Raw genomic sequence first — 20,500 nt, 5'->3', positions numbered from 1 at the left:
GATAATTGTACTGTTTTATAGTTGTGCTACAGGAAAAGGATTTGCCAAACTTTTTACTTCATACTGAAAGTGCCCAATTTTTCATACTTTATATTTGAATCTCACTTGAAGGCAGGTAAGTAGGAGAAAACCGAGCATAATTTTAAAGTCTATACCTACAAAAACAAATGTCTCCTTACTAATTAAATGGTACTTTTGGAAGAGGTAGCATTTTGTAGTGGGAAAAGCACAAATCAGTAGGACTAGTTTTTAACATGTTGACTTAGTAGTTGTGCAACTTACAAAACTTTACTTAAATTTTCTGATCTAAGCTTCCTGAATCACAACACTGAAAGAGAACAAAGATATTTATACATGTTTGTTGAAGTACCAAATTAAATGACATAAAAATGCACAGTCACAATCAAAACACATACACTTATGTAATCATTTCCTCACTGTATATAAACTAACAACATTGTATATACGTTATATTTCCTTTTTTTGCCAAAGAAAGATAAACATATTGGTACCTTAACATTTTGATTTTATATTATTGTTACTCTGTTCCTTTAAAGGAAGCTTCATTAATGTGAATGTAGTAGTCATTTTGGCTAATTACAAATATTCCCTTTTCCCTTTCTGGCACATAATATAACTCTACTTCCTCAACCATGTTGCAATTATTTGCTGTGGCATGACGTGCTTTGCCAGAGGAGAGGAGAAGGGAGTAAAATGTGATACTTAAAAGACCAAAGTTCAAAAAACTAGGCATGATTTGCCGCATTCTATTTCTTTTGCCTTGGTAATCTGGATGTACAATTCCATCTGAAAAAGACTCTTCTGGCAACCTGTAACGGAGATGAGTATTGAGTGAGAAATAAGCTTATATTTTTCCAAACCAATGTGATTTTGTTCTTGCTAGTTAGTGCAGCATATTTAGCCTTGTCTGACTACTACAGTTCTTCAAAAGATAAGATTTATTGTTTTGCATCCTTTGATATTATAAATGCCCAGTAATATGTTGTAAGTATTCATGTACCTCAAATGGGATTTTAACTAAAATTGAAAAGTATGCAAAAGTTTTATAAAAAAATTTTGAAACTCCAGTTAAAGAGCTTACATTACCTTGCAGATGAATTTTAGTTAGAAAATAATGGTAAACATAAACTAGTAGCTTAAAAATATCCAAGCTAAAAGTCATTAAACTAGAATAAGCACTTGAAAATGAATATAGACTCAGATAAATGCATATATTTAGTCTAACATTTCTGAAGGTACTTTCTCTAACTGGGAAATTCAGAAGCACAGAAATAAATGCTAGTAATTTGAGTACTCTGCACTGGCATTTAAATACAAGAGGAAAAAAAAATGTTAATAGGATAAGTACCAGAAAGGATTAAGTGAAGCTAAACACCAGAGAGGATTAGTTATTATCCTGCCTTTACAGGCACCCAAGTTTCATGTGGCCAAGTAGATAGGAAATAGAAAGCCAATGCTGCAAAATGGGATATTTTTTCTCTTTGTAATAAGATTGTATTAAAATCAGTTTTATTATGGTACATAACTAAACAAGTAACACAATACCTGAGCTTTCCTCTGGATAATCTAAAATGCAACATACTTTTAAATATATTTTAGGAATATTTTAAGGGTGCTTTTCCCCTCTAAATATTGCTTTTTAGATAAACACATGAATTTGAAATTAATCAATAGATATCCTACTTTTGAAACCAATCATTCATACCTATACAGTGAATTAGAGCTTTTCTGGTATTGAAGACGAACATAATTGCAGAGATTTGTAGTGTTTTACTTCATTTACTGTATATATCATTGCATTAAAGGAAAATACAAAAAGTATGCAGGTGTATATGTATATATACATATATAACTCACATATTGATGTATGTAGACACATTCACCAACATAAACATTTAATATTTAAATATCTCTGAAATTGAGATATGTTTTAAAATAGATGAAAAATCACTGCTGTAGTTGTCTTGGAATTTTTTTTGCCATTTCCTACATGTGTAATAACTTGTTTGTTGTACTTGGTGACATAATTGGAAAATTGGAGCCTCATTATGTCAGTCAACAAACTATTTAAGTCTATTTGAGAAAGGAATGAGAACCCTGGTATGAGAAGCTTCAATTGAGATCTTCAATAGATCATAAATATACTAGCACTAAAAATGTATAGAAGTCCGGGCGTGGTGGCTCACGCCTGTAATCCCAGCACTTTGGGAGGCTGAGGCAGGTGAATCACAAGATTCAAGACCAGCCTGGCCAACATGGTGAAACCCTGTCTCTACTAAAAAATACAAAAATTAACTGAGCGTGGTGACTCATGCCAGCTACTCAGGAGGCTGAGGCAGAAGAATTGCTGGAATGTGGGAGGCAGAGGTTGCAGTGAGTCGAGCTCGCGCCATTGTACTTCAGCCTGGACAACAGAGCAAGACTCCATCTCAAAAAAAAAAAAAGAAAAAGAAAAAAAAAGTACAGAATAGCTATTGGTGGCTTGGAAGAAAATATTGGAGACAAGAGAAGAGCACTCTTAAGAAATACTGTATCACTAACGCTCTTGATGGCACAGTAACCAATGTTATGTGTTGTAATTTAGTGATAATTTTCCACCAAAAATAGATTCAGAGGCCGTGCATGGTGGCTTATGCCTATAATCCCAGCACTTTGGGAGGCCAAGGCAGGCAGGTCACAAAGTCAGGCGTTCGAGACCAGCCTGACCAACATGGTGAAACCCCATCTCTACTAAAAATACAAAAATTAGCTGGGCGTGATGGCATGCACTTGTAATCCCGGCACTCAGGAGGCTGAGGCAAGAAAATACAAAAGGAAAAAGAAAAAAGGAAACAAAAAAAATAGATTCAGAAAAATTACTGTTGGATACAAAGACAACCTAGGAATAAATTAACAAATTTATTTTGCTCTTATTTTCTTCTTTGTGCATACATAAAAATGATACACAATCTTAGAAACTATCACAGTAGTTTTAACAACTAAAAACTCTTTTGATAAAATAAAATGTAAAAATCACATAAAAACATTATTGTATACTAGTCAGTATTTTTTCTTTCCTACTCTTGCATGAAGTAGGTTGAAGCTTATAGTTGATGACACTTGTATTCCATGCAATATGCTAGCTTCTTGACTATGGTTTATCTAAATTTCAACGTGAAAGGCAAGTGATATTGACATCTCTACTGGGATTGTTATTCTAGTTGTTAACTATTCAGACCATTTTCCACGTAATTTCCTACTTTACATCATTTTTTCTCCACATTAGCTTGTTTACTAAGGGTAAAAAAGAATTTAAGAAAGAAATGATGTGAAACTCAGCCTGATTCCTTAGTGAGGTGGTTAAAATTATTTACCTAGCTGAAATATTTAGAGTAGCAATACATTTTATTTATTAATATCTAATACCTATTCACAAATAACACCTTTTTTAACTGATTTTTTTTTTGGAGGGGGACAGAATCTCACTCTGGAGCCCAAGCTGGAGTGCAGTGGTATGATCCCAGCTCACTGCCACCTCTGTCTCCCAGGCTCAAGTGATTCTTGTGCCTCAGCCTCCCAAGTAGCTGGGACTACAGGGACGCACCACCACACCCAGCTGATTTTTTGTATTTTAGTAGAGACGGGGTTTCACCAAGTTGTCCAGGATGGTCTTGAACTCCTGAGCTCAGGTGATCCACCTGCCTCAGCCTCCCAAAGTGCTGGGATTACAGGAGTAATTATTCTCTATTTATTTATTGAATAAGCATCTACTCAGTTTTTAATATGTACCAAAAACTGTTTAAATGAGAATATATCTCCTATTGGTGCTATTTCTCTCATTATTCTAATACAATGACCAAAGGACACTGTAGAGTCATGCACAGTCTTAAAGATTAAGATTAAGAAAGATTAAGATTAAGTTTTAGTAAATTCTATGCTTTCCCCCCTTAAAGATTAAGATTAAGAAAGGAAATATGGTGTTTCCTATATGTAGAATGACAAAACATCCCCATTTACTAGGACATTCTCTGGTTACGCCTGTTGTATCAGAATAATTATTAAAAGACGAACCTTTTCACCATCCAAAGTGTCCCAGTTTGTCCAAATATTAGATGATTATCTGAACTCTGTCTCTCTCTCTACATATATGATAATATTAAATTATTTTCAGAATAATTTTTCTATTAAGCATTACTCATAACATCCCCTTGATGGTAATTAGTTATTTCACTCTACTGTCGACCACTAGAGGTATAGTTGTTTAGAAGAATTTGGTGACATAGATATATTCTCTCTAATATTAAATTTTATAAATCCTCTGTTTATATTTTTACTAGTCTTGACATACAGAAGTTACTCAATAAATACTGAGTAAATAAACACATAAACTTTTTATTTTTCAGGCACAATTCAGTTATAAAATTTCTTAGAGATTGGGAAAAATGTAATTTTATATTGCCACTTCAGTATTGTCTTTTTGTGAAGACTTAAAAGCTATGAGCACAAATACTAATCTTTTTTTATATCAACATATGTAAACAACATTGTGGATAAGGAGTGTACAAGCACTGTTGGTATAATTCCATGGGCAGATATATGCTATGTTCAACAAACAATCCATTATAAAATTTCATTATGAAAAAAAGCATGTAATTAAGTGCCACACGGAAAGCAGACCAGAATGGCTATGAAGATACTTTCCATGGAGCTCTCACCAAGCTAGTTTTATACCATCATTTTTAAAACTCAGGCCACATCAAATAATTTTTTTCCAATATTATTATTAGAAACTTATAGTCCAAAATATTTCACTACAGTTCTTAGTTTGTCCACACCTTATAGCAGAAAAGACTTATTTTAATGTTTTCAACTTTAAATACAAATCCATAAAATTTATTTCCAATTTCAGCTCCAACATGTGGAGGCTTAGAAGCCGTCAATCCTGTCCTTGTGAAAATAATAGTGTAAATGAAATGAAAATTAACAACTTTTCTTGGATCCATTAAATACATGACTGTGTAGTAGGGAGAGCTAGCACCCTCCATCTGGAAAGATAGATGAATCCAAAGAGTCAGGGCTGAGATGTTCTATAATTGGTAAGTTGGATTATATTAAAATTAAAATTTTCTACTCTGTGAAAAACTTGGATCAGAAATTATTTGGAAAACACAAATATGTAAAACTATGTATCCAAAAGATGCAAATAACTTTTAAAAATCAACAATACAAAATCAGAAGAGCCAATTAAGAAATGAGCAAAAAATCTGATCAGACATCTCACCAAAAAAGATATACAGGTGTCATATAAGCATACAAAAAATACACAATGTGTTTTGTCATTAGGAAATTGTAAATTAAAATGAAAATGAGATATTACTATATACCTATAAAATGGCAAAAATCTTAAAACTGGGTATCTACTACTGGTGAGTATGAGAAATAACAGCAACTCTTATTTATTGCTGGTAAAAACACAAAATGGTACGGGCACTTTGTAAGACATTTAACAATTGCATAATGCATTTATGCATATGATTTGAAAACTTATTTCCATGCAAAAACCTACACATGCATTTTATAACAGTGTTATTTACAATCTCCTAAAGCTGAAGCAACCAAGATGTACTTCAATAGGTGAGTGAATAAACAAACTGTGGTACATCCATACAATGCTATAGTAATCAGGATATATTTAATGGCATATAAAGAGTGTACGTGCCGAATCCAGATGCAAAAAGAAATGAATCTCAAATGTATATATCTAAGTGAAAGAAGCCAGTCTGAAAAAGCTATACTTTATAACTCCAAATACATGACCTTCTGAAAAGGGCAAACTATACAGATGGTACACAGGAGGTACCTCCTGTCGGAGGTGATGGGTGTTTAAGGCAGAAGGCAGAATAGATTGAATATAGGGAGCACAGGATTGTTATTATGATGTTGAAACTGTTATGCATGATACCGTAACGGTGTATAAACAATAGTAATTTTTTTCACAACCCATAGATCATTACAGCGCTAAAGTAAACCTTAGTGTATGTAAATTTAAAAGTATATTTAGGAATTCAGAGATTCCAGTTGGGAATGAAGGATTTGACATAATCTCACTGTATTAAATGAATGAAACAGCTCACTGAAGGGTTGGGGGAAAATGTGCTAATCTAAGTAACTTTGGAGATAAATGGAGTGTTACAAAATCAGCATAGTTTAGTTGAAAAATTTGTTCTCCATGTGGATTCAGGTTGACATTTCTGTTACCAATGTGTATGCATATTGCAATTAAACAATTAAGTAAATGAATAGTGGCTAGTCGGAGCCAGGTTTTTCACTGGTTTAATGGGAGGTTACGGATAAGCAGGAGGAAGAGGCTAGAATTATACCTGTAGTAATAGATTAGAGGTATAATCAGTATGAACTCATGTTTAGCTTAATCTAGATATAATTTTCTTATGGAATTATTTATGGATATGTGTATGTCAGTTGCAAGCACCTAGAGACAATGAGACTTCACTAGCAATTGGCATACATCGTCCCCAGGATCTTGGGTTCTAATACCATTCTCCAACAAAATTACCAGAGGCCTGGACATCTTCTAGTGACAGAAAATGAAGATGTCCACACACAAGTGCTCTACTTCCACAATGATCCAGCATGTCAAAGAGATCCAGGAGCCAAATGAAAGTGTTCCCCATGGTTAAGTTGGAATAATTTGTGAAAGAAAATAAATAAAATAGTATTGGATTATAATCCAACTAAATAAAAACAATTATGCTAACATAAATAAATTATTACATAAATAATATGTGAGAATAGACAAATCTCTGGTGCAGAAAAATTCTAAATAATTTATGTAGATTCCTCATACTTAAGGAGAAATTGTGAAGCAAACACAGCAAAGATGTTCCAATTTCATAGAGTTATTCTTGCAAAAACCAAATATTAATTTGTCTTCAGGATAAGGAATAATGTTGAGTTATTTCTGCAACACACCATGTTTTTCTTCCACCCACTGCCACCCCCACCACCCCACTAACAACTGCTGATTTTCATGAGCAAGTATTTTTTGGTATCCTCCTGGGAGGTTTGTCCTTGGTCTGAAATGTCCTTATAATTGGATAGAGAATGTACAGAGTTTAATGTCCCTTCTGAAATGAATTGAGATGCCACCTATTTATGGATAGACCAAAATTAGAATTTCTTCATTTTCTCTTCCTTCCCTTGCTCTTGGGTTAATTGGAGTATTTGGCTGTCTTTCTCTTTTTTCTCCCCATCTTTTCTTTCCCAGCTTTACTCTTTGTTAAACAAGATCTCAGAATAATTACAAGCCTGTTGTTTTGTTTCCATCTTGCCCATCCAGGCATTTGGTTGGAAGAGCGGTAGAGCTGGCCTCAGAAAGATCTTCTGGTTCTGATTTTAAGAGTGTGCATGACTCCACAGTGTTCTTTGGGAAATGTTTATTCTATCTTTTCATCTTTGACTTTCTCAAGGGATTTGATGATCACCAACCTATTAACCCAACCAAAATTGAATTAAATAACAAGAATATAAGCTCCACAGTAACAAACTTCTAATATGTGAATCTGTAAATCATTTCTCTCAAACAGTTCAAACAAAAATAGTTTTTATCACTGCAAGAGTCGCATTTTGCAAGAAGCCAATTCTGAAGAAAAGAAGGTATGCTGAGTACACGTATCTTGTGGTTTGGTTCACTTAAGCTAAGTCTCATTTCTGTGTCTGTTGCTCAACTGTCATAAATTGCTACCTGTTCTCTGTGGATCTGTATTCTTTCCTTGTATATTCAGCTAGTTCTCTGCCTCCACACATATTTCAGTATTATTCCTAACAACTTGGGCAATTTATATTACTCTAGCTCTGTGTTTTCAAAACCTGCAAGGCTACTCATTTGGTAGAAGGATAAAGAGCACCATGTCTTTCCTTGTCAATAAAAAACAAAACAAACAAACAACAAAAAACTGAGTATTTTCTGAAGTCTTTACTAAGTTTTTTTGGTGTTCCTAGTTTTAAAGTCACTAAGACTTCTGGGATCTCGATTTATTCATCTATAAAATAAAAAAAATAGATTTAGTGATAATTAAAATTATTTCCTGCTCATTTCTATAATTCCATTTAAAATATTACTTCAAGATAAATTTTATAAATTATAATTATTGTCTTTGCTTGCTCCTTTCAAATCAAGAAAGACACAGGAAAGAGATCTATTTTAAAAAACAATGATTTCAAATAAAAATTTACAAAAGTCTTGTCCATTCTAAAGCAAACTTACTTTGACTTTCTTAGATTCATTTCTTGAGGGCGGAAAGCATAGAATTTACTAAAACCTATCTTAAAATTATAATCTCCCTTAGGACTACTTCTTCCCCTTTCATCATTTTTTCACCAGAAAAATGGATTTTTTCGTTTACATGCCTGATTCAAACTCTATTTTTTGCGTATTTTTGAATCTGAAAATTATGTCTGTTCTCATATCAGGTTAGAAGTTTATACATTTGTGCATAAGTTTCAATTGTTTTACTTCTTGCTATAGACAATGCAGGAAATTCTACATTGTTTGAAGAAATAAGCTGATTTGACAAGACTCAAATGCTTTGGTAAATAAAGATATTAACTAACTACTAACATATATCTGCAAATTGGGGAATTCTAGATCGTTTGCTTTCAAACATGTCTTACAAGAAAAGATTGAGGAACTGTCATAGAACACAGGAGATTATGAAGGCATAATGAATATTCAATGTGGTACCTTAAATTAAATCCTGGAATTGAAAAAAGATATCAGTTGAAGAACCAGTGAAATCTGAATGAATTCTGGAATGCAGGTGATGGTAATATACCAATATTAGTTGTTTAGTTATGACAATTTTACTATGGTTATATAAGGTAACAACCTTTGAGAAAATTGGGCATGTAGGGCATGTGGGAACTATGTGTACTATCTGCAACATTTTTGTAAATTTAAAAATATTCTAAAATGGAAGTCTACTTAAATATTGTCATGATTAGAATTGATTTTTTGTGGTATGTTGAATATTTTACCAGAGTTTAAAGACTTTGTAGTGACTGGATTCAGTTAGGTTTAAATAGCCAATCAAATCTAATATTATAAAACATTGTACAATATTGTAGTTAAAAAATAGATGTTTCAATAGATTAGGTTCATCCTACATAAATCACTTTTTCCTAATCTGAATAAGAAAAAGAGCTTTAAAAAACCCTAGCACTTTCTATTTTAAAGATATTCAACAGTTGCTATAGACCAAAACAGTACTCTTCTAAGTCTTAAAAAACAAACGTATATTCTAATAGAATAGCTTTGTATTTACTTAAAAAATTTACATTGATTAATATTTAAATAAATTTCATTTGTGAAATCATATTGTCACAATTTTTCATTAGATTTTGCAAATTTGTGATGGACAAACTTGTCAAAATTGAATCAAGGAAGTGGACAAAACTGTCAAAATTAACTAAGCTAAGTGAATTGTACTTTTAAAAAATAATCCATATAAGTTGACAAATCTATCAAGTTGAATTAATAGTATTAACATTTTAATAATACAGAATTCTATAATTATCAGTTTATTTTAAAAAGATGTTTTAATTATAATTACCAAAAATTTGGTGGTAATTAAACTTATTGATAGTGTTTTATTCTGGTAGAAAAGCACTAACCAGTGTGGTAACTGAACTATTTCAGTTGTTAGATATGCTATCAAATAATAGTTTCAATTTCTTACTTAATGGTGTAAGAAATATAATCCAAATATCATTGAGAAATCAATTTCTTTTTTGTGATGGCAAATATATACAACTGGATGGAAGTACAGGTGTTTAATATGCCTCACCATACAGTATTTGCTAGATTCTACTTCTGTGAGGAAATACAAAAAGGTCACTTTTTTTTGAAATATCAAAGAAACTATGTACCGTAAATTATATTCTCAATAACATTTTTTCTTTAATAAAAGCCATATTAGTTTAACCCTTTTTGTCATTGATGAGGTATTGTATTTGGGAACCAAAGAAGAAAAACAGTGTATATTAGTCTGTTTTCACACTGCTGACACACCCGAGACTGGGCAATTTACAAAAGAAAGAGAGATTTAATGCACTTACAGTTCCACATGGCTGGAGAGGCCTCACAATCATGGTGGAAGGTAAGGAAGAGCAAGTCAAGTCTTACATGGATAGCAGCAGGCAAAGAGAGAGTTTGTGTAGGGAAAGTCCCATTTTTAAAACCATCAGCTCTTGTAAGACTCATTCACTATCACGAGAACAGGGGAAGAAAGACCTTCCCCCATAATTCAGTCACCTCCCACTGGGTTCCTACTACAACACGTGGGAATTGTGGGAGTTATGATTCAAGATGAGGTTTGGATGGGGACACAGCCAAACCATATCACAGTGGTAAGCTTATAGATATAATACAACATATAAAATGCATGCACTGCATCATCATTCACCACAGAAAGCATTAAAAGTTTATTTCATCAAATCCATTTTATTTAAGACAAATAATCTTAAATAATATAGATCTCGAAATTCATGAAATACTTTTATATTGAGCGGTATTTGTAGCACATAGGACTTCACTGCGTAGTTCTTGGTAATGTTCTTAAGAGTTGTCAAATATAAAGTTGAGATTTTGTTTTCCAAAATATGTGTCAGAAATTTGCAGACCTTCAAGTGGCCATTACTAGGCACCATTAAGCAGACAGCTATAAAAAATATAAAATAAATTCCTTTGAAGTTAAGATAAAGTTTTAAAATAAGGTATTTTATTTTTTGATAAAACAAATGTCATGGAGAGAATATTTTTGAAATAAATATTTGGAAATATTTCTATCATTATTTAATTTTCTTCCAGAAATGCGTCACTTGTGAAGTTCTCTGTCCACATACAACTCTTAAAAGATTTTCAACCTGTTTAAAAATCTTTCAAAATAAGAGTGTCATTAGATTTTGAATGCATTTGATCAAAATATTAAAATGCAACAAAATTCAATTAGTGAGAAGAAATAATGGATGGATATCAGGGAAATTGAATAAGTAAGAACCTGAATTTTGAATAAAATCTTTAAATAATTGAAGTATAATTTTAAAAATCAAAAGAATGAAAAGGCAATCTTTGGAATAAGAGATAATATTTGTAAATGACATATCTGATAAGAGGATAATATCCAGAATATATAAAGAACTCATACAGTTCAAAAACCATAAAACAAACAACATGATTGAAAAATGGGTGTATGGCCAGGCATGATGGCTCATACCTGTAATCCCAAAACTTTGGGAGTCCAAGGTGTGTGGATCACTTGAGGCCAGGAGTTTGAGACCAGCCTGGGCAACATAAGATCTACAAAAAATTTCTGTAAATAGTCAAATGTGGTGACACAGTAGTTTTAGCTACTTCGGAGGCTGAGATGGGAGGGTCACTTGAACCCAGAGGTTCAAGGTTGCGGTGAGCTGTAATCATGCCACTGCACTCCAGACTGGGTGATAGAATGAGACCCCATCTCTTAAAAAAATAAAAATATTTTGTTAAATGAGTGAAAGAGTTGAATAGACATTTCTTCAAAGAGGATATACAAAAAGGCCAATTAGCACATGAGAAAATGCTCAACATCACCACATACTAGGGAGATACGAAGCAAAACTGTAATGAGATTGCAATTCACACCGTTAGTATGGCTACTATCAAAAATAATAAATACAAATAACAAATGTTGGTGAGAATGTGGAAAAATTGGAGCCCTTGTGTTCTGTTGGTAGGAATGTAAAATGCTACAGCTTCAGTGTAAAACAATATGGTAGTTCCTCAAAAATTAAAAATAGAATAAAATAAAATTCAAAATAGAATTTACAGATTTTTATTCTGGGTGTATACTCCCCAAATTGAAAGCAGGTTCTTGAGAAGATATTTGTACACCCATGTTTACAGTAGCATAATTCATAATAGCAAAAAGGTAGACACAACCCAAATGTCCATTCATGTGTGAGTGGACACAGTGTGGTCTATGTATATGAAGGAATATTATTCAGCCTTTAAACAGAAAGACAATAATGACAAAAGCAATGAAAAGAATGATGCCTGAGAATATTACCTTAAATCAAGTTAGCCAGTCACAAAAAGACAAATTTTGAATAATTCTATTTATGTGAGGTATGTATAATAGTCAAATTTCTAAGTACAGAGTAGAATGATAATTGCCAGGGGCTGGGTAGGAAAAAAAAGGAGTTGTTTAATAAGTACAGACTTTCAGTTTTTGCAGGATGAAAAAACTTCTGGAGAATGGTTGTACAATAATGTGAATGTACTCAGTGCTACTGAAATGTACACTCAAAAATAATTAAGATGGTAAATTTTGTTATGTCTATTTTACCATAATTTAAAAAGAATTAGTTTATAATTCTTTCATCAAAACTATAATTTTCTGAAGTGGTTTTCTTTTCAGCTCTGAGAGTCAGTATAATCAAATATGGAAAGAGACAATTTAGAGTCAGGCTTCTAAATTGCTTTATGATTGCATGTTTATTGAAATTTTTTTTTTTAAATGAAGCACAGACAGAATTTCCTCTTTAATATGTGATTAATGCTATATTTTAGTGAAAAAGTTATATATGAAATGTAGAATACTTAAAATAGCGATTTCTATTTTTGTTTTGCTATATACTGCATATATATAGATATATATATACATATATGATACAATATATCATATATTTTATATATTTATTTTTATTTTTGTTTTATGTATTGTATATAATTAATTATCACAATTGTCTTAATACATGTATAAAAATGTATATAACATATAGATCACACATGATAAATTAATATATATCTATTAAAGCTCTACTCAATATTACAGAATCATGGTATTAAAAATGTTTGGATCACATTATCTAGAACCCAGAAAGTAATTTCAAACTGGAGTTTGTTACATAAGCACTCATATCTTACATGTAAAAATCCGAAATCATGATTGTCTTGAGATCTCTACAGTCAGTGTGAAACTTGGCTTTGAGAATTTTCTGGTGAGTCTGCTATTTTTGGCTAACACCTAACTGTTTTAATACCAGGCCATGATTCTTTTCTGTTCAAATTATTTATTTTGACTTTCAGAAATAAAGGTTGAGTATCCCTCATTTAAAATGTTTAGGACAATAATTGTTTCAGACTTAAATATTTTTCAAAATTTTGAGCATTTGCATGTATGTAATGAGATAGCTTAGATATGAGACCCAAGTTCAAATATTCATTTGTTTCATATACACCTTATACACATAGCCTTAAGATAATTTTATATAATATTTTTAATAATTCTGTGCATGTGACACAGTTATGACTGTTCTATTACATTGGTAAGGTGTGTCCTTTTCCACTGTGGCACCATGTTGATATTCATAAAGTTTCAGATTTTGGAGCATTTCAGATTTTGAATTTTTGGATTAGGAGTGCACTACCTGTATCTGAAAATTACACAGGTCAGGTTAATTTCAAACTAAAATCATAGCCAATAATTTATCTCCCGCAAATCCTTTACTTACTCTCTCCTTGTCAGTCACCCCTGTACCTTGGCTTTTATTGTCTGAAATCTTTCCCCAGAGAGCTCCTTGTCTGGTTCTCTCCCTTCTTCAGGTATGTGCTCAAATGTCACTTTATAAATAGTGTCTTCCCTGACCACTATATTTAACTAGCCACACAATATGCATCTCTCGCTCTCTCTTTCTTTCATTCTTTATTTTTCTTCATAATGCTTATTTTTACTTGATTTTCCCATATATTTGACTTTTTTTCCCTTGTGTCTATTTCAGAAACGTAAGCTTTATCAGAGTAAATTTTTCTGTGTTGCTTGTTGTATCCCTAGTGCATTGTATTCAATAAAAGTTATTCAATAAAATATTTGTTAAATATGAGTAAAAATATTGAAATAAATGATTAAAATCTTCTATTTTTTAATGCACTAAAATACATTCTTTTTTTCTCTAGTAGTTTCTGGTCAAATAAGTTATATATTATGGAGCTACGTATTGTTTTTTAAATGTTATTAGGCACCATTCTCAAATGAAAAGATTAGTTACTTATAGTTGTAGCAATTTAACATTCAAACTTGAAATGCAAAATTTAAAATTACAATGTTGATGTGTGTTTTAATTTCAAACTCATGTCTTAATTTCATATTGAACATACTATGCAGATTTATTTTCAGTCACTTGACATCAGGTGGCTATATATGTTGAATAAGGAACAGAAAACACAAATACTTTTTCCAGTATTCCCCTTGCAAACCCTTTTGATAATAGCTGAAGGTATTAGATATTTACAGTTACAGCTGTGACTAAATAGTATGTATGGTGTGTTTAAAAAGAAAAATCACAAAATTTCCTGGTCCTGGGTTACCATAGTAGTAACTGAACTTTCCCAAACCAAGATTTCTGACTTTTTTGGAAGAGCAAGTATGAATAGCTGAGAGTTTTAAAGAAGCAAATTTTTGATAATTAGTAACAGGGAAATTTACATGACTTTCTAATTAAGGTATTTATATGGATTACATTGCAAAGTAATACTCTGGTTTTACATAACCTGCTTTATTAGATTATACACAAATGACATTTACAAAGATTATATAGTGATAGTAAAAAGTACTTCTAATGAACATTTAGAACTAAGTTATAATACTTTTTAACTATGAAGTCATTGAAGTACAGATTTCCTCAATGTAAGAGTCTTTATGGTAAAAATTACTAAAATAAATGGAAATCATTTGTACTTTGAATATTATTATTATTTTTCCCATAGCTTTCTCTTCCCTGGTTCCAACTCTTTTGCCCAGAAACCCACCCACCTGTCCACCCTTTCCAATTCCAGTTTACCCAGATCCTAGCTGTGTTGCAAGACAGAGGTTGAGTCTCTCTCTTTTTTTTTAAAATTTTTTATTATACTTTAAGTTCTGGGGTACATGTGCAGAACATGCAGGTTTTTTACATAGGTATACAAGTGCTATGGTGGTTTACTGCACCCATCAACTCATCATCTACATTGGATTTCTCCTAATGCTATCCCTCTCCTAGCCCCCCATCCACTGACAGGCCCTGGAGTGTGATGCTCCCCTCTCTGTGTCCATGTGTTCTCATTGTTCAACTCCCACTTATGAGTGAGAACATGCGGTGTTTGCTTTTCTGTGTTAATTTTCTGAGAATGATAGTTTCCAGCTTCATCCATGTCCCTACAAAGGACAATAACTCATCCTTTTTTATGGCTGCAGAGTATCCCATGGTGTATATATGCCACATTTTCTTTATCCAGTCTATCATTGATGGGCATTTGGGTTGATTCCAAGTCTTTGCTATTGTGAACAGTGTCACAATAAGCATACGTGTGCATGGATCTTTATAGTAGAATGACTTATAATCCTTTGGGTATATATACCCAGAAAAGGGATCGCTGGGTTAAATGGTATTTCTAGTTCTATATCCTTGAGGAATTGCCACACTGACTTCCACAATGGTTGAACTAATTTACACTCCCACCAACAGTGTAAAAGTGTTTCTGTTTCTCCACATCCTCTCCAGCATCTGTTGTCTTTTCATTACAGTGGAAAATGCACTCGACTTAGAGTTGGAATGTCTGGATTCAATTTTTTTATGTACTCACATAGCATAGTCAGGATGAGGGTCCTTTTCTATAAAATGTTGATAATACCTCTCCAAATGTCTTTATAAATACCTGTCAATTGAAAAGTACCAGTAAAAACATAAATTGTATTATTAGTATTACTACTATTATTGTTGTTTTGAGGACATTTCCCTTACCTTGCAAACCAGAGAGTGGTAATGTTGTCTTAATATTTATGAATCTTTGTCCATTTATAACAATCTTAGTATACTGGTAAATCTTTCAGTTTTGTAAAAACTATAAAATACAAAAATAAAAAAGAACATAATGATTTTCTAATGAAAATGTTTTACCGATATTTGATAAATATCATTGATATATGTAATTGTATATATATATACACATATATGCTTCCAAAAATTGAAAATACATCAATTGAACTGCATGTTAAATAGTTAATGCTGAAAATAAAAGATGTCAAGTTAGAGAGAAGAATAATTTAGTAGATGTTCACTGCCAATAAGGTGATGTGGGATAAAATATTCTACAAACAATGCTGAGCATTACAGGCACCAATGTACCATTTTCATATACTAAAGAGAGCACACTATTAATGAGTCTTGGAATGGTGTCAGAAAATGAAGCTTTCAGATAGACTTCATGAAATTAGTTAATGTATTTTTATCTAGGAACATTTCACAGATTAATTACATTTTAAAAAGTCCTGTAACTTTATGGTATTAATTTCTTCAGCAGACACAAAGTGACAATAATATGGTTGGAAGTGAGCCCATGAGTTCAAAATTTCAAAACAGAGATACTTCCCCCCTCCTCATATCTTTTTAATATATCTCTAAAGTAAATAGAACTGAGTAGAATTTGTATCCTCTCGATGGAGAGTAAAGGATGCATTTAATTGAAGATGAGCCAATGCAGAAACATTTAGATGATTAACGCTTTAAAATATGAATAGATCATCTTTAGGAACATATGCCTGTAACCTAGTAGGCACTCGAGATTTCCACTGTATGATAATAGAGTCTTATATTTATCTGATTGTATTTAGTAAATATCTCTTTGGAATTCAAGATATACAGTAGCTAATTGTATTCTGGTACCAGAATTCCTATTCCTGTCCTAATCCAGTTTCTGAAGGATATTTATCAAAGTGTAAATTTAGGTTATTGTTAAGTAGAGAAAACAAGAAAAGCTGGAATCTGGGGAAACTGTATCTAGGAGACAGGTCAATGAACCTCGCTTATGGGACTATAGAAAAGAGGCAGTCGGCCAGGAGATGACCTTGGCAATGCTTCAATTTCCTACTGTTATAAGGAGTAAGAACTTGGCAAATGCTTTTTCTCCATTCCTGTCCATGAGGCTCACCAGAAGCAATTTGCCTTCAGCTGGCAAGGCCAGCAATATACCTTTACTGTCCTACCTCAGGAGTGTATCAACTCTCTGGCTTTGTGTCATAATCTTATTTGGAGAGACCTTGATAGTTTTTCACTTTCACAAGATATCACACTGGTCCATTACATTAATGACATTATGTTGATTGGATAAAGTGAGCAAGAAGTAGCAAACATGCTAAACTTATTGGTGAGACATTTGCATACCAGAGGATGGGAAATAAATCCAAATAAATTCAGAGACCTTCTACCTCAGGGAAATTTCTAGGGGTCCAGTGGTGTGGAGCCTGCCAAGATATTCCTTCTACGGTGAATGATAAGTTGCTGTATTTGGCTCCTCCTACAATCGAGAAAGAGGCACAATGCCTAGTGGGTCTATTTGAATGTTGGAGGCAACACATTGCTCATTTGGGTGTGTTACTCTGGCCCACTTATCAAGTGACCCAAAAGGTGGCCAGTTTTGAATAGGGTCCAGAACAGGAGAAGGCTGTGCAACAGGTTCAGGCTGCTGTGCAAGCTGCTCTGCCACTTGGGCCATATGACCCAGAAGATCCAATGGTGTTTGAGGTGTCAGTTGCAGGTAGGGATGTTGTTTGGAGCCTTTGACAGGCCCTCATAGGTGAATCACAGTGGAGGCCTGTAGGATTTTGGAGCAAGGTCCTGCCATCTTCTGCAGATAACTACTCTCCTTTTAGGAGACAACTCTTAGCCCATTACTGGGCTTTGGTGGAAACTGAACATTTGACTATGGGTCATCAAGTCACCATGCAACCTGAACTGCCTATCATGAACTGGGTGCTTTCTGGCCCATCTAGCCATAAAGTTGGTTGTGCACATCAGCATTCCATCATCAAATGAAAGCGGTATATGTGTGATCAGGCTCGAGCAGGTCCTGAAGGCACAAGTAAGTTACAAGAGGAAGTGGCTCAAATGCCCAAGGTCTCCACTCCTGCCACTCTGCCTTTTCTTCCCTAGCCTGCAGCGATAGCTACATGGGGTGTTCCTGGTGATCAGTTGACAGAGGAAGAGAAGACTAGGGCCTGGTTCACAGGTTCTTCACAATCTAAAGGCATCACCCAAAAGTGGACAGCTGCAGCACTACAGTCTTTTTCTAGGACATCCCTGAAGGACAGCTATGAAGGGAAATCTTCCCAGTGGGCAGAACTTCGAGCAGTGCGCCAGGTTTTGCACTGTGCAAGGAAGGAGAAATGGCCAGATACGCGATTATATACTGGTTCATGGGCTTCAGCCAATGGTTTGGCTGGATGGTCAGGAACTTGGAGGAAGCATGATTGGAGAATTGGTGATAAAGAAATTTGGGGAAGAGGTATGTGAATGGACCTCTCTGAGTGGTCAAAAATTGTGAAGTTATTTGTATCCCATGTGAGTGGTCACCAAGGGGTCACCTCAGCAGAGGAGGATTTTAATCAAGTGAAAAGGATGATCAGTTTTGTGGACACCACTCAGCCTCTTTCTCCAGCCACCCTGTCATAGCCCAGTGGGCCTATGAACAAAGTGGCCATGGTGGCAGGGATGGAGGTTATGCATGGGCTCAGCAACATGGACTCACCAAGGCTGATCTGGCTGTGACCAATGCTGAGTGCCCAATTTCCCAGCAGGAGAGACCAACACTGAGCCCTCAATATGGCACTATTCCTTGAGGTGATCAGTAAGCTACTTAGTGGCAGGTTAATTATATTGGACATTTTCCATCATGGAAAGGGCAGAGGTTTGTCCTCACTGGAATAGACACTTACTCTGGATATGGGTTTGCCTATCCTGCACGCAATTCTTCTGCCAAGACTACCATCCATGGACTCACAGAATGCCTTATCCACTGTCATAGTATTTCACACAGCATTGCCTTTGACCAAGGCACTCACTTATGGGTAAAGAAGTGCAGCAGTGGGCTCATGTTCATGGAATTTACTGGTCTTATCATGTTCCCTATCACCCTGAAGCAGCTGGATTGACAGAACGCTGGAATGCCCTTTTGAAGTCACAATCACAATGGTAGCTAGGTGACAATACTTTGCAGGGCTGGGGCAAAGTGCTCCAGAAGGCTGTGTGTGCTCTGAATCAGTGGCCGATATACGGTACTGTTTCTCCCATAGCCAAGATTCACGAGTCCAGGAATCAAGGGGTGGAAATGGAAGTGGCACCACTCACCAACACCCCTAGAGATCCACTGGCAAAATTTTTGCTTCCTGTTCCCATGACATTATATTTTGCTGGCCTAGAGATCTTAGTTCCAGAGGAGAAACACTGCCACCAGGAGACACAACAACGATTTCATTCAACTGGAAGTTAAGATTGCCACTTGGAAACTTTGGGCTTCTCCTACCTTTAAGTCAACAGGCTAATAAGAGAGTTACTTGGCTGGGGTGATTGAACCAGATTATCAAGATGAAATCAGTCTACTACTGCACAACAGAGGTAAGGAAGAGTATGCATGGAATACAGGAGATCCATTAGGGCGTCTGTTAGTATATTACCACACCCTGTGATTAAGGTCAATGGGAAACTACAATAGTCCAATCCAGGCAGGACCACAAATGACTCAGACCTTTCAGGAATGAAGGTTTGGGTCACTCCACCAGGAAAATAAAAACACGACCTGCTGAGGTTCTTGTTGAAGGCAAAGGGAATACAGAATGGGTAGTAGAAGAAGGTAGTCATCAATACCAGCTGTGACCACATGACCAGCCGCAGCAATGAGGACTGTAATTGTCATGAGTATTTCCTCATTTTGTTAAAAACATGTCTGTGCAAGTATACACTTTTACTAAAAAATATTTTTATTTCCTTTCTCCTTTATCATGTGACATAAGATTTATTGACTTCATATTAGCATTTATGTATTGTTAACTTTATGTAATAGTATTTGGGTTGGGGATTGGTGCGTTTCTGGTTGTATGAAGGATAGTTGTATTACCGTAGGCATAATTACAACCTTATTAATTGTCTTCATTTGAAGATTATGTCTGATATCAGGAGATGTGTGTGGGTTCAAGTTGACAAGGGGTGGACCTGTGATGGTTAATACTGAGTGTTAACTTGATTGGATTGAAGGATACAAAGTACTGAATCTTTGGTGAGTCTGTAAAGGTGTTGCAAAAGGAGATTAACATTTGAGTCAGTGGGCTGGGAAAGGCAGACCCACCCTTAATCTGGGTGGGCACAGTCTAATCAGCTGCCAACGCAGCTAGAATATAAGCCCGCAGAAAAATGTGAAAAGAGAGACTGGCCTAGCCTCCCAGCCTACATCTTTCTCCTGTGCTGGATGCTTCCTGCTCTCAAACACTGGACTCCAGATTCTTTAGTTTTGGAACTCGGACTGTCTCTCCTTGCTCCTTGGCCTGCACATGGGCTATTGTGGGACCTTGTGATTGTGTGAGTTAATACTTAACAAATTCATATATATATATTCCATTAGTTCTGTCCCTCTAGAGAA

General features: G+C 34.4%; 1 long non-coding RNA gene across 1 annotated transcript; it reads right to left on the bottom strand.

Annotated features, from left to right (window-relative positions):
• Positions 1–509: 509 nt before the first annotated feature.
• LOC131381599 (uncharacterized) lies at positions 510–18,955 on the bottom strand. The gene is made up of 3 exons (XR_009210447.1): positions 18,804–18,955; positions 15,677–15,748; positions 510–830 (listed from the first exon to the last, which is right to left on the bottom strand). It is a non-coding gene; the product is annotated as an uncharacterized LOC131381599 (long non-coding RNA).
• Positions 18,956–20,500: the final 1,545 nt, after the last annotated feature.

The sequence above is a fragment of the Hylobates moloch genome, unplaced genomic scaffold (assembly GCF_009828535.3).
Source record: "Hylobates moloch isolate HMO894 unplaced genomic scaffold, HMol_V3 SCAFFOLD_17, whole genome shotgun sequence".
Taxonomy (NCBI): Eukaryota; Metazoa; Chordata; class Mammalia; order Primates; family Hylobatidae; genus Hylobates; species Hylobates moloch.
This window is presented reverse-complemented; position numbering and strand designations above follow the sequence as displayed.